This window comes from Callospermophilus lateralis, chromosome 1 (assembly GCF_048772815.1).
Source record: "Callospermophilus lateralis isolate mCalLat2 chromosome 1, mCalLat2.hap1, whole genome shotgun sequence".
NCBI lineage: Eukaryota > Metazoa > Chordata > Mammalia > Rodentia > Sciuridae > Callospermophilus > Callospermophilus lateralis.
In genome coordinates, this window is record NC_135305.1 from 181,123,958 (window position 1) to 181,138,616 (window position 14,659).

At 37.9% G+C, this 14,659-nt stretch overlaps 1 protein-coding gene across 19 annotated transcripts in view; it reads left to right on the forward strand.

The window, feature by feature from the left end:
• Slmap (sarcolemma associated protein) overlaps nt 1-14,659 on the forward strand; it is a 159,317-nt gene that overhangs the window by 122,817 nt on the left and 21,841 nt on the right. The window lies entirely within an intron of this gene.

Below are 14,659 nucleotides of genomic sequence, written 5' to 3' on the forward strand. Positions count from 1 at the left end.
TAACAGTATAAATTTGCTAATTTTCTAATCTCCCTAGTTCTTAGGGCACTCATCAAGAAATTCTGGACCGAGAAATTTTAGATATGGCTAAAATAAGCAATACATGTAATTAAATCTTTTACTTGTCTAACCTCTAAAAAGGAATTACATTTATTTCTTGATATTTGTTTATATGAAATGGGTAGGAAATAAATCAATATTTATGAAAGTGTCTTTAAAGTACAGTGGGGTGCCTTATTGATAAACCTATGATTATCATCATTTATTCTCTTTTATATTGCCTTATTATACACAAGAAAAATTGACATAGACTATTAGCCCAGTCAGTTAAGCATATCAGAAGTGGTAGACTGACACCAGGAAGCTCTCTGGGACCAGAGCAACAGTAAGAGCCTAAGGAAGTTTCTTTTTGAAGAAGTGCCTATTGTTCTGGCTGAGGTATTAAGAGATATCACAGTCAGACCCTGAGCTTTGAGATTATATTTGAAAGGAGTCCTAGTTTCACCCTGCATGACCCAGCTGTTGGCCTAGTTGTATAGTGATGGGGATGGAGGGAGATCATCGAGATTTTCTTAGTGTCCTTTAATCTGGACCTCCTGGCTTTCTTTTTTTCCCCCATGGATACTGAAAACTATAAGGCTTCTTGGACTACCTTTGATTGAATTCCACAATCAGGGAAGTTCCTGAAGTCTGCTGGCCCAGGCAGCCAATTGCCAGTTCTTAAATTTGGTCATGGTTTCCAACACATTTACTGATCGATACTCTTCTTGGGGGACCTTTGATGTTAACAAGACATCCTTTTATTCTAGTGTCATGGTAATAAATATGTTAATGTTTGTAGGAGTCCAGGAATCTCCTCTCAGAAACACAATACCATTATTGTATAAAATGTTGTTTCTGATATTGAAAAAATATGTCAGAACCTGTGGGCATTTATGGGAACATGGAAAGCGAGAGGGGAGCTGAATGAATAATGAACACCCCTCATACAAAAGTAGCAATTTTTATGGTGTTTTGTACTACAAAAATTTCTCAGAAATCTTTTTTTTTTTTTTAGGGGGGGGTGGCTGTTACTGGGGATTGAATTCAGGGGCACTCAACCATTGAGCAACATCCCCAGCCCCATTTTTATATTTAGAGACAGGATCTCACTGAGTCGGTTAGCGCCTCGCCATTGCTGAGGCTGGCTTTGAACTTGTGATCCTCCTGCCTCAGCCTTCTGAGCCACTGGGATTAAAGGCATGCAGCACAGCGCCTGGCTCCCAGAAATATTTTTTGCAGCCAAGTGCAGATTAGTTTCTAAGTAGCATTTAGTGCTTTTTCGTTTTTATTTTTTTCAATCTGTTTTAAATTCGATTTTAATCCCATTGCCTACCACAATGCCAGTTATTCATTAAAATTTAGTTGTTTGATGAATTAATTAATAATAGGCCTCTTACATCTAAGTTATGAAGCCTCAAAACTATTAGGAAAATAACACATTCTAGCCACAGTACTAAGTGAATCCTGACTTTGCCATTTATTTGTAATATGTCATTGGGCAAATTGCTTAACTCCTCTGTGCTTTAGCATTTATCTTCCTCACTTATTAGATTGGGAAAAACTGTCTTCATAGAATTATTGTGAAGAGTACATACAGCAACATACATGGACCATGTTCCATAGTGGGAATGTAATATGTCAACCACCATAATGAAGACACATGATGGTGGTGGTGATGGTTGAAATCTATCTATTGAAGAACTTTCATTAATAGAATAAAATTTGGGGATTTTAAAATATTTCCTACTTTATCATTTAGGTAATGAATCTTTTCCAATAAATAATGCATCCAGATGTCAGGAAAATAATTTTAATCTATGAGTGTCATAGAAAGGCTAAAATCTGTCAAAGTGACAGATACTGATTCTCCACAATATAGCCTAGAGGCTAAGGGCGAGGGCAGGAAGAGAAAGCTGTAGAAGAAAAAGAGGTTTGAGATTTGAGTGTGCAAGAAGGATAGTGGGTATGCAAATACTGCTAGTAATTCTTTCAGGTGCTATCAATGAAGATGGGTCCAAATTTCCTTAACCTTGCTTTATCTAAAATGACAGAACCCTCAAATTTTTCCTTTTTTTTTCTATATGATGGGCAACTTTTGTTAATGAAATAGTATTTTTATCAACACCTATTGAAAGATTTTGCATCTTGATTTTAAGAATAGACCCAAGTTGAATTAGTCAATGATTGCATATAAAGAAAAAGCATCCAATTAGAGCAGGCATATTTTAGAAGAACTTCTAAGAAATAATCACCATAACTCTAAATGGTGATGATGGTTTTCTTTTATAAGAGTTTTATAATTTTCTTAAAAATAATATGTTTACTGATATATAATACAAATGTTAGGTTATATTTCATTTATTGTGTGTGGGTATGCTTTGTAATCTTTCTAATTAGCTTCAGTGCATTGACATAATTTTCCCCTAAGGGAAGTTTATAAATTTTTATACCTCACTGTCAACTTTTAGAGCTACAGAAAGGAATTACATATAAGTAGCCTACTTTTTTCTCTCATCAAAATGCTTTATCCAACTTCCTATGCCATAATTTTCATATTTTATTATTTCCCTTTTAAAAAACCAGCAAAGCTTTATTGAGAATTATCATATAGTGTCTTCATGTTATTCATCTAGGATTGGGAAAATAATCTAAAGTAGACTAAGCATTCATCATGAGATGTAAATAAAATTATAATAACAGTAGTACATTTTTTTCTGATATATTAATCGTTTCAATCAATTTATGACTTTTTCCCCTGTGGTACTGGGGAATGAACCCGATGATACTCTACAACTGAACTACATCACCAGCCCTTTTTATTGTTTTTATTTTGAGACGGGATCTAAATTGTGCAGGCAGGCCTTAAATTTGCAATCCTCCTGCCTCAGCCTGCCAAGAAGCTGGAATTACAGGCATTTGCCACCATGCCCAGCAACTGTTTATTTCTCTTTTGAAAGGGTAATAAAGAGTGGATCAAACTGCAGTTCTCTATGTGCTTGAAATCACCCGTCACCCGCCACGTAAAAAAAAAAACAAAAAAGGCCCCCCCTCCCCCCCCCGCGCCTGCAAGGTAGGCGGACCTGCGACCCACCGGCAGGTCAGGCCCAGCAACCTGCGGAGGGGCACAGCTGCCCCACGCGCCTGCAAGGTAGGCGGAACCGTGACCACTGACAGAACAGACCCAGTGGCCAGCCAGACACATCGTGCCAGTTGGGGGAGGGGCAGAGCCGCCGCGAGCCTGCAAGGTAGGCAGACCTGTGACCCACCAGCAGATCAGGCCCAGCAACCCGCGGAGCAGCAGAGCCACCGCCCGCACCTGAAAGGTAGATGGACCTGCCACCCACCGGCAGGTCAGGCCCAGCAACCCTCGGAGGGGTACAGCTGCTCCACGCGCCTGCAAGGTAGGCGGAACCGTGACCACCGACAAAACAGGCCCAGTGGCCTGCCAGACACATCGCCCTGGTTGCGGGAAGGGCAGAGCCGCCGGGCGCCTGCAAGGTAGGCGGACCTGCGACCCACCAGCAGAACAGGCACAGCAATCCGCAGAGCGGCAGAGCCACCTCCAGCGCCTGCAAGGTAGGCGGACTTGCGACCCACCGGCAGGTCAGGCCCAGCAACCTGCGGAGGGCACAGCTGCCCCATGCGCCTGCAAGGTAGGCGGAACCGTGACCACCGACAGAACAGGCCCAGCGGCCCGCCAGACACATCGCCCCGGTTGGGGGAGGGGCAGAGCCGCCGCACGCCTGCAAGGTAGGCAGACCTGTGACTCACCAGCAGATCAGGCCCAGCAACCACGGAGCAGCAGAGCCACCCCTGGGCCTGCAAGCTAGGTCCACTTGCCACCCACCGGCAGGTCAGGCCCAACAAACTGCGGAGGGGCAGTTGAAAACAATTGAAAAAATTGACAAAACTAAAAGTTGGTTCTTTGAAAAAATACATAAAATCGACAGACCCTTAGCCACGCTAACAAAGAGAAAGAGAACTCAAATTACTAGCATACGGGATGAAAAAGGCAATATCACAACAGACACTTCAGAAATACAGAAGATTATCAGAAATTATTTTGAATCCTTATACTCCAATAAAATAGAAGACAATGAAGGCATCGATAAATTTCTTAAGTCATATGATCTTCCCAGATTGAGTCAGGAGGATATTGACCACCTAAACAGACCAATATCAATTGAGGAAATAGAAGAAACCATCAAAAGACTACCAACTAAGAAAAGCCCAGGACCGGATGGGTATACAGCAGAGTTTTACAAAACCTTTAAAGAGGAACTAATACCAATACTTTTCAAGCTATTTCAGGAAATAGAAAAAGAGGGAGAACTTCCAAATTCATTCTACGAGGCCAACATCACCTTGATTCCTAAACCAGACAAAGACACTTCAAAGAAAGAAAACTACAGACCAATATCTCTAATGAACCTAGATGCAAAAATCCTCAATAAAATTCTGGCGAACCGGATACAAAAACATATCAAAAAAATTGTACACCATGATCAGGTAGGATTTATCCCTGGGATGCAAGGTTGGTTCAATATACGGAAATCAATAAATGTTATTCACCACATCAATAGGCTTAAAAATAAGAACCATATGATTATCTCGATAGATGCAGAAAAAGCATTCGACAAAGTACAGCATCCCTTATTTCAAAACACAGCATCCTTTTATGTTCAAAACTCTATAAAAACTAGGGATAACAGGAACATACCTCAATATTGTAAAAGCAATCTATGCTAAGCCTCAGGCTAGCATCATTCTGAATGGAGAAAAAATGAAGGCATTCCCTCTAAAATCTGGAACAAGACAGGGATGCCCTCTCTCACCACTTCTGTTCAACATAGTTCTCGAATCACTGGCCAGAGCAATTAGACAGACAAAAGAAATTAAAGGCATAAAAATAGGAAAAGAAGAACTTAAATTATCACTATTTGCAGATGACATGATTCTATACCTAGCAGACCCAAAAGGGTCTACAAAGAAACTATTAGAGCTAATAAATGAATTCAGCAAAGTGGCAGGATATAAAATCAACACTCATAAATCAAAGGCATTCCTGTATATCAGCGACAAATCCTCTGAAATGGAAATGAGGACAACCACTCCATTCACAATATCCTCAATAAAAATAAAATACTTGGGAATCAACCTAACAAAAGAGGTGAAAGACTTATACAATGAAAACTTCAGAACCCTAAAATAGAAATAGAAGAAGATCTTAGAAGATGGAAAAATATACCCTGTTCATGGATAGGTAGAACTAACATCATCAAAATGGCAATATTACCAAAAGTTCTCTATACGTTTAATGCAATGCCAATCAAAATCCCAACGGCATTTCTTGTAGAAATAGATAAAGCAATCATGAAATTCATATGGAAAAATAAAAGACCCAGAATAGCAAAAACAATGCTAAGCAGGAAGTGTGAATCAGGCGGTATAGCTATACCAGACTTCAAACTATACTACAGAGCAATAGTAACAAAAACAGCATGGTACTGGTACCAAAACAGGCGGGTGGACCAATGGTACAGAATAGAGGACACAGAAACCAATCCACAAAATTACAACTATCTTATATTTGATAAAGGGGCTAAAAGCATGCAATGGAGGAAGGATAGCATCTTCAACAAATGGTGCTGGGAAAACTGGAAATCCATATGCAACAAAATGAAACTGAATCCCTTTCTCTCACCATGCACAAAAGTTAACTCAAAGTGGATCAAGGAACTTGATATCAAATCAGAGACATGGCGTCTGATAGAAGAAAAAGTTGGCTATGATCTACGTACTGTAGGGTCGGGCTCCAAATTCCTCAATAGGACACCCATAGCACAAGAGTTAATAACTAGAATCAACAAATGGGACTTAAACTAAAAAGTTTTTTCTCAGCAAAAGAAACAATAAGAGAGGTAAATAGGGAGCCTACGTCCTGGGAACAAAGCTTTACTCCTCACACTTCAGACAGAGCCCTAATATCCAGAATATACAAAGAACTAAAAAAATTAGACAATAAGATAACAAATAACCCAATCAACAAATGGGCCAAGGACCTGAACAGACATTTCTCAGAGGAGGACATACAATCAATCAACAAGTACATGAAAAAATGCTCACCATCTCTAGCAGAGAAATGCAAATCAAAACCACTCTAAGACACCATCTCACTCCAGTAAGATTGGCAGCCATTAGGAAGTCAAACAACAACAAGTGCTGGCGAGGATGTGGGGAAAAGGGTTCACTTGTACATTGCTGGTGGGACTGCAAATTGGTGCGGCCAATTTGGAAAGCAGTTTGGAGATTTCTTGGAAAGCTCGGAATGGAACCACCATTTGACCCAGCTATTCCCCTACTCGGTCTATTCCCTAAAGACCTAAAAAGAGCACACTATACGGACACTGCTACATCCATGTTCATAGCAGCACAGTTCACAATAGCAAGACTGTGGAACCAACCTAGATGCCCTTTAATAGACGCATGGATAAAAAAAAATGTGGCATTTATACACAATGGAGTATTACTCTGCATTAAAAAATGACAAAATCATAGAATTTGCAGGGAAATGGATGGCATTAGAGCAGATTATGCTAAGTGAAGCTAGCCAATCCCTTAAAAACAAATGCCAAATGTCTTCTTTGATATAAGGAGAGTAACTAAGAACAGAGTAGGGACGAAGAGCAGGAGAAGAAGATTAACGTAAAACAGGGATGAGAGGTGGGAGGGAAAGGGAGAGAGAAGGGAAATTGCATGGAAATGGAAGGAGACCCTCAGTGGTATACAAAATTACATACAAGAGGAAGTGATGGGAAAGGGGGAAAAATATAAGGGGGAGAAATGAATTACAGTAGAGGGGGTAGAGAGAGAAGAGGGGAGGGGAGGGGGGAGGGGGGATAGTAGAGGATAGGAAAGGCAGCAGAATACAACAGACACTAGTATGGCAATATGTAAATCGATGGATGTGCAACTGATGTGATTCTGCAATCTGTATACGGGGTAAAAATGGGAGTTCATATCCCACTTGAATCAAAGTGTGAAATATGATATCAAGAACTATGTAATGTTTTGAACAACCAACAATAAAAATTAATTTAAAAAAAAATTTATGAAATTCATGGGCATAATAGCACATGCCTGTAAACCCAGCTATTTAGGAAGCTGAGACAAATTATAAATGCAAGGCTAGCCTGGGCAACTTAATGAGAGTCTGTCTTAAAAATAAAAGGAAAAGAGCTTGGGATATATTTCAGTGCTCAAGCATTTCTTAAAAATATTACTAACATTTACAAATCCATGTTTGAAACGGGAATAAAACCTGTTAGGAGTCAAGTGTACAAGAGCAACCATGTGGTGGAGCATAAGTTCTATGGGACAAATACAGTGAAAGATAAGACTTGGACAGACAGAAGACAGTGTCCAGGTTTGGGACTTCTCTGCATGAAAATGGATGGTGGTAGCAGAAGGAATTTCTAGAAAGTAGAACCAGTGGGAATGACAAAGGTGCCAACAAAAGATCCAACTTCAAGGAAGAATCCTGGCTGGTTAGAATGAATGGCAAAGAGGTAAGAATCAACTTTGAAGAGGCCTTTAAATTAGGCTGCCTCCTCCACCTGAGAATATCTCCTACAGCCTCCTATATCCATGATGGAAAAAGATTATGAAGGTTGTTCTTAGAAGCCAAGATTTTCTAAAAGAAGAAGCAGTGGTAGTGTTTCCTGCCTCAGCTAGATCACTCCTGTCAGTTGATATGACATATGTTTTAGCTAGATCAGCCTTCAACAAGCATGTACATGCAAATAGACTGGGGAAAAAATGTTTTGATTTGACCCATTACCGAGTGATTTCAATCACATTTAGAGCAAAGATCAAAGTTTAAGTTAAATCTCCAGCCACCTTTCTGAAGCTAAATTGGTAACACACAGTTTAATTTAGAATTATATTTGGTATTCCATAGGCCAAGGGCTAATTAACTTAGTGGGTTCATGCATTATGTGAATTTATATGAGTTAGCCTTAGTCTAAGAAAATCTGGTCCCTGGCTCATACTGTAAATCAAGCAATTATAAAAATGTACCATTTCTGTTAAGGGGAAAACAGATTCCGTTAATTTTTCTACCTGTCATAACTCCTAAATAACATTTATTTCCATTTGAATTGTACATCTAAGTAAACTGGATTTGGCTTAGGAAGGCTTTCATGTACCTTCATCTGAACATTTTGCATTAATACGCATCATCAGACTTTTCTAAACGTTATAGATTAAAATAAACACTCCCTTTCTAGGACAAGAGAGAGACCCCATGAGAGTAGACCTAAGCCACAATAAACTAATAATGCATTTTCCCACCCGACTATGTGAAATACAATGAGCTTTGATCAACCTTAACACAAAAAGATGTGCTCATTAGTCTTTGGTTAAAAAATAAATAAAAAATGTCACTTGGTTGTCTGGAAAGAGGATCTGCACACTAATTACTTATGAGTTTGTAGTCATTTGTGTTTACTAAACTTAATTTGTAAAGCTCATAGAAGTATCTCTACTTCTGTGTTCAAACAACACTATAAAGAGTGTGTTTGCATAATTTGATACATGGCAAATGTTCTAATTAAAATGCTTATTCTTTTCATTATATGATGCAGAGAATTAATTTGCAGATGGTGGGACCATGAGTTAGCATATCTCATATTTTTGCCTTGATGATATTGTTTCTTTTTTTTAATGTATCCAGCAACCAGTTTGATATTTTTTATTGATTTTTTTTATATATGTGACGGTGGAATGCATTACAATTCATTTTACACATATAGAGCTCATTGTTTTTGTATCTCTGGTATATAAAGTATATTCACACCAATTTGTGTCTTCATACATGTACTTTGGATAATATGTTCATCACATTCCACCATATTTCTAACCCCTGCTCCCTTCCCTTCCCTTCCCTCCCTACTCCACTATGAATCAGTCTCCTTATGTCAGAGAAAACATTCAGCATTTGTTTTTGTGGGATTAGCTAACTTCACTTAACACTATCTTCTCCAACTCCATCCATTTACCTGCAAATGCAATGATTTTATTCTCTTTTATTGCTGAGTAATATTTCATTGTGTGTATATGCCACATTTTTTTTTTATCCATTCATCTACTGAAGAGCATCTAGGTTGGTTCTGCAATTTAGCTATTGTAAATTGTGCTGCTATAAACATTGATGTGGTTGTGTCCCTGCAGAATGTTGTTTTTAAGTCCGTTGGGTATAGACTGAGGAGTAGGATAGCTGGGTCAAATTGTGGTTCTATTCCCAGTTTTCCAAGGAGTCTCCATACTTCTTTCCATATTGGCTGCACCAATTTGCAGTCCCACCAGTAATGTATGAGTGTACCTTTTTCCCCACATCCTCGCCAATACTTACTATTGTTTGTCTTCATAATAGCTAGAGATGATGAAAATTTTTCATATGTTTGTTGATTGATTGTATATCATCTTCTGAGAAGTGTCTGTTTAGGTCCTTGGCCCCATTTATTGATTGGGTTATTTGGTTTTCTTTTTTTTGGTGTTACAGTTTTTGAGTTCTTTATATATCTTAGAGATTAGTGGTCTACCTAATGTGTGAGGGGTAAAAATTTGCTCCCAAGATGTAGGCTCTCTACCCACCTGACAGATTGTTTATTTTGCTCAGAATAAACTTTTTAGTTTGAATCCATCCCATTTCCCATTTATTGATTCTTTATTTTCTTTTCCTTTTTTTTTTTTTTTTTATTTATTTGTGGTGCTGGGGATTGAACCCAGTGCCTGTGCATGCAAGGCAAGCACTCTACCAACTGAGCTATATCCCTAACCCTGATTCTTGATTTTAATTCTTGTGCTATAGGAGTCTTATTAAGGAAGTTGGAGCCTAATCCGACATGATGAAGATTAAGGCCTACTTTTTCTTCTGTTAGAAGCAGGGTCTCTGGTTTAATTCCTAGGCCCTTGATCCACTTTGAGTTGAGTTTTATGCATGGTGAGAGATAAGGGTTTGATGATATTGTTTTTTGAAACATAAGAGATAAAACCTGTTCCATTATTATTTTCTTTGAAAAACAAGTATTAGTTTTATTTCACAGCATCATTGAAAAAGGGAAGTGTTCTACTATAGACAAGAATTTGTTTCAGTCAGGCACAGTGGTGCATGCCTGTAATCCAAGAAGTTCAGACTGAGACAAGAGGATTGCAAATTCAACACCAACCTCATCAAAAGCAAGGCGCTAAGCAACTCAGTGAGACCCTGTCTCTAAATAAAATACAAAACAGAGCTGGGGATATGGCTCAGTGGTTGAGTGCCCCTGAGTTCAATCCCTGGTATCCAAAAAAAAAAAAAAAGTCTGTTTTTATTAGACTGTAAACTTTAATGGAGGTGAAATTACGTATGAATCTTCATTATAAAAGGATTCCTTGAAGCAAAACAGTCCTCTTTTAGTTGTTGCAATAATTCATTTACCATTAATAAGCTTATAATAATAAATGCAGAAGGACAAGATAAGTTGATACAGGAATTTAAGCAGAAATGGTTGAGGCTTCTTCTAAGATGATAACATTTTGATTGGTAATTTCAAGAGACCTTTCCTAATTATAAAAAATAACAAACATGAGAAAAGTTGAAGAGAACAAAAAATACCCATATATGCTCATTAGCTAGATTTAACAATTGTTTTATCATATTTCCCTTTTCTTCATTTTCTTTTTTTTTATTGGTTGTTCAAAACATTACAAAGCTCTTGACATATCGTATTTCATACATTAGATTCAAGTGGGTTATGAACTCCCATTTTTATCCCAAATACAGATTGCAGAATCACATCGGTTACACATCCACATTTTTACATAATGCCATATTAGTAACTGTTGTATTCTGCTACCTTTCCTATCCTCTACTATCCCCCTCCCCTCCCCTCCCATCCTCTCTGTCTACCCCATCTGCTGTAACTTAATTCTCTCCCTTGTTTTTTTTTTTTTTTTGCCTTTCCCCTCACAACCTCTTATATGTAATTTTATATAACAATGAGGGTCTCTTTCCATTTCCATGCAATTTCTCTTCTCTCTCCCTTTCCCTCCTATCTCATGTCTCTGTTTAATGTTAATCTTTCCCTCATGCTCTTCCTCCATGCTCTGTTCTTAGTTGCTCTCATTATATCAAAGAAGACATTTGGCATTTGTTTTTTAGGGCTTGGCTAGCTTCACTTAGCATAATCTGCTCTAATGCCATCCATTTCCCTGCAAATTCTATGATTTTTGTCATTTTTAGTGCTGCGTAATACTCCATTGTGTATAAATGCCACATTTTTTTTTATCCATTCATCTATTGAAGGGCATCTGGGTTGGTTCCACAGTCTAGCTATTGTGGAAGTCTGAGGGGTTAGACTTTTACATAGTCTTAAAATAGCTCTGCACAAGAAATAGTTAAAAATAGAAAATAATAACTTTATACTGGAGAAACCAGGGAGACAATACCTTAATAATATGCTCAAAGTTAATATCACCAGTGCACAATTCAATATCAGGTATCTCCTGATATAATAATACCTAATATTACTTTATTGATCTTGTCAAAAACACATTAATTTAATTATGAGGAAACATTAAACATATAAACAGAAGAACATTTTAACTGTCTTGTGCTCTTGAAAAATATCAATTTCATGAAACAGAGAAAGACTGAAGTGGGCTGGAGTACAGCTCAGTTGGTAGAGTACTTGTCTTGCATGCACAAGGCCCTGGGTTCAATCCCTAGCACCACACACACACATACACACACACACACACAAAAAAAAAAAAAGACTGAAGAACTAACTGTTCTAGGCTAAGGGAGAAAAAAAGAGACAGGACAATTGAATGCAATGTATCATGCAGGATTGTCTTTTGTCATAAAATACATTATTGAGATAGCTTTCAAATTGTGAATAAGGTCTATAAGATTTGAGAATAGTAGCATATTTCACTGTTAACTTTTACTTAATTTTGAGAATCATATGAAACAGGAACTATGTATTGAAGTATATAGGAATAAAAGCTATAATGTCTGCAACTGACTCAATGATTCAGGCTGAGAAGAGAGGGAAAAGAAAAGAAAGATTAAAATATTAACAACAGATAGGGGTGATATGTTAATATTTGGGGAATCTGAACAAGCATATGGAATTCTTTGTTCTCTTACTGCAACTCCTCTTAAGTCTAGAATTATGTCAAAGTAAAAAGTTAAAATAAAAATTTCTGGGGCTGAGGTTCTGGCTCAGTGGTACAGCGCTTGCCTAGCATGTGTGAGGCACTGGGTTTGATTCTCAGCACCACATATAGATAGATAAATAAAATAAAGGTCCATTAACATCTAAAAGAATAAAAAATAAAAAATAAATTTCTACATGTGATAAAACAAGAAAAACCAGGTATGGTGGCAAATGCCTATAAGCCTAGCAGCTCAAGAGGCTAAGACAGGAAGATTGTCAGTTCAAAGCCAGCCTCAGCAATGGTGAGGCGCTAAACAACTCAGTGAGAACCTGTCTCTAAATAAAATACAAAAAACAGGGGCTGGGATTGTGGCTCAGCGGTAGAGTACTCGCCTAGCATGTGCAGGGGGGCCCTGGGTTCGATCCTCATCATCACATAAAAATAAAAATAAAATGAAGATATTTTTAAAAATTACAAAAAACAGGGCTGGGGATGTGGCTCAGTGATTGAGTGCCTCTGAGTTCAATCCCTGGTACAAAAAAAAAAAAAAGGGAAAAAAAATATGGCAAGCTAGGCAATGTGGTATATACCTATGGTGGCAATTCCAGAGACTTGGAAGACTGAGGATTGTAGCCTCAGCAACTTAGTGAGACCCTGGTCAAAAATTAAGGCAAAAAAGAGAGAGAGAGGGAGATAGCAGGATGGGGATGTAGCTTAGAGATAGAATGTTCCTAGGTTCAATCCCTAGTATGTCCACACCACCACACAAGAAAATGACTAGTAGGAGACATTTGGGTTTTGGAGATTTGGGTTTTTTTTTTTTTTTTTTAACATAACCTAGTCCTTCTTTTATCTCTTTCTCACTGGCCCAAAAGTTATTTTAGGTTCATCTTGTACTTTCTCTCTCTTATCCCTAAAATCAACCATTTCTTCAGAGAACTCTGGTAGAAAATGGTATTTAGAAACCAAGATCTTTAGTGTTTGGTGTCCTCATTGCTACTGGTGTGTCATTTCTTCTAAGCCCACTCAATAGACAGACTTAAGAAATAGATGTGTAGGGCTGGAAATGTAGCTCATTGGTAGACTGTTTATGTAGTATATACATGGCCCTGGATTTATAATCCCCAGCACTGTAAACAGGAAAAAGTGGAGAGGGGAGGAATAGATGTGGGTACATATTTATATGCACACCTCCATATTTACATGTATGTTTACATAGTATCGCACAAATCCATATTAATTTTTTAATATCTTTATTTTGTTTATTTATTTTTATGTTGTGCTGAGTATTGAACCTGCAAGGCGAGCGCACTACCACTGAGCCATAACCCCAGCTCCCCAGCCCTTTTTTAATTGTGAAACAGGTTCTCGCTGAGTTGCTCAGGGACTCACTGAGTTGCTGAGGCTTGCTTTGAATTTAAGAACCTCCTGCCTCAGCCTTTTGAGCCTACTGGGATTACAAACGTGTGCTGCCATGCTTGGCTCCACAATATAGTTCTTTGATTGTTTTTAGAATACACAGGAAATGGATTCATTAGATACCGAGGCATACACCTATATAATCCTAGTGACGCAGCAGGCTAAAGCAGGAGGATCACAAATTCAAGGCCAGCCTCAGCAACTTAGCAAGGCCTTAAGCAACTCAGCGAGACACTGTTACAAAGTAAAAAATAAGGGCTGGGGTTGTGGCTCAGTGGTAGAGTACTTGCCTAGCACATGTTAGGCTGTGGGTTCAATCCCCAGCACTACATTAAAATAAATAAAATAAAATCATTATGTTCATTTATAATTTAAATAAATGAATGAATGAATGAATAAATAAATATAAAAAAATATGAAGAACTGGGAATGTAACTGGGTGGTAAAGCATCCTTGAGTTCAATCCCCAGTACCCCCTACCCTTAAAAAAAATTATTGAATTATTGGCCAATGTTTCTGTGGAAAAGAAAGCCATATGTAGGTCTGCTTGGTTTTTTTGGTTTTTGTTTTTGTTTTGTTTTTTTTTTTAATGTTTATCAAGTTGGAGCAGTAATCCTTGACTTGGGACCTTTACCTACGAGGGGACATTTGGCAATATCTGAAGACATTTTTATTTGTTATGATTCAGGGAGGTCTCCTGACATCTGGGTAGAGACCAGGGAAACTACTAAATATCCTACAATGCACAGAGAAGCCACCACAGCAAAGTATTATTCAACCCAAAATATCTGTAGTGCAAAGGTTGAAATTAACACAGCTAGGAAAATATTTACTCAACAGTTTTCAGTAGGATTTGTTTGTTTGTTTGTTTGTTTGTTTTTCTTGTCAAACCACTTGAAAGTAAGATACTTTCTTTTGTTTCTTTTCTTTTTTAAAATTTATTTTTTAGTTTTAGGTGGACACAATATCTTTATTTTATTTTTATCTGGTTCCC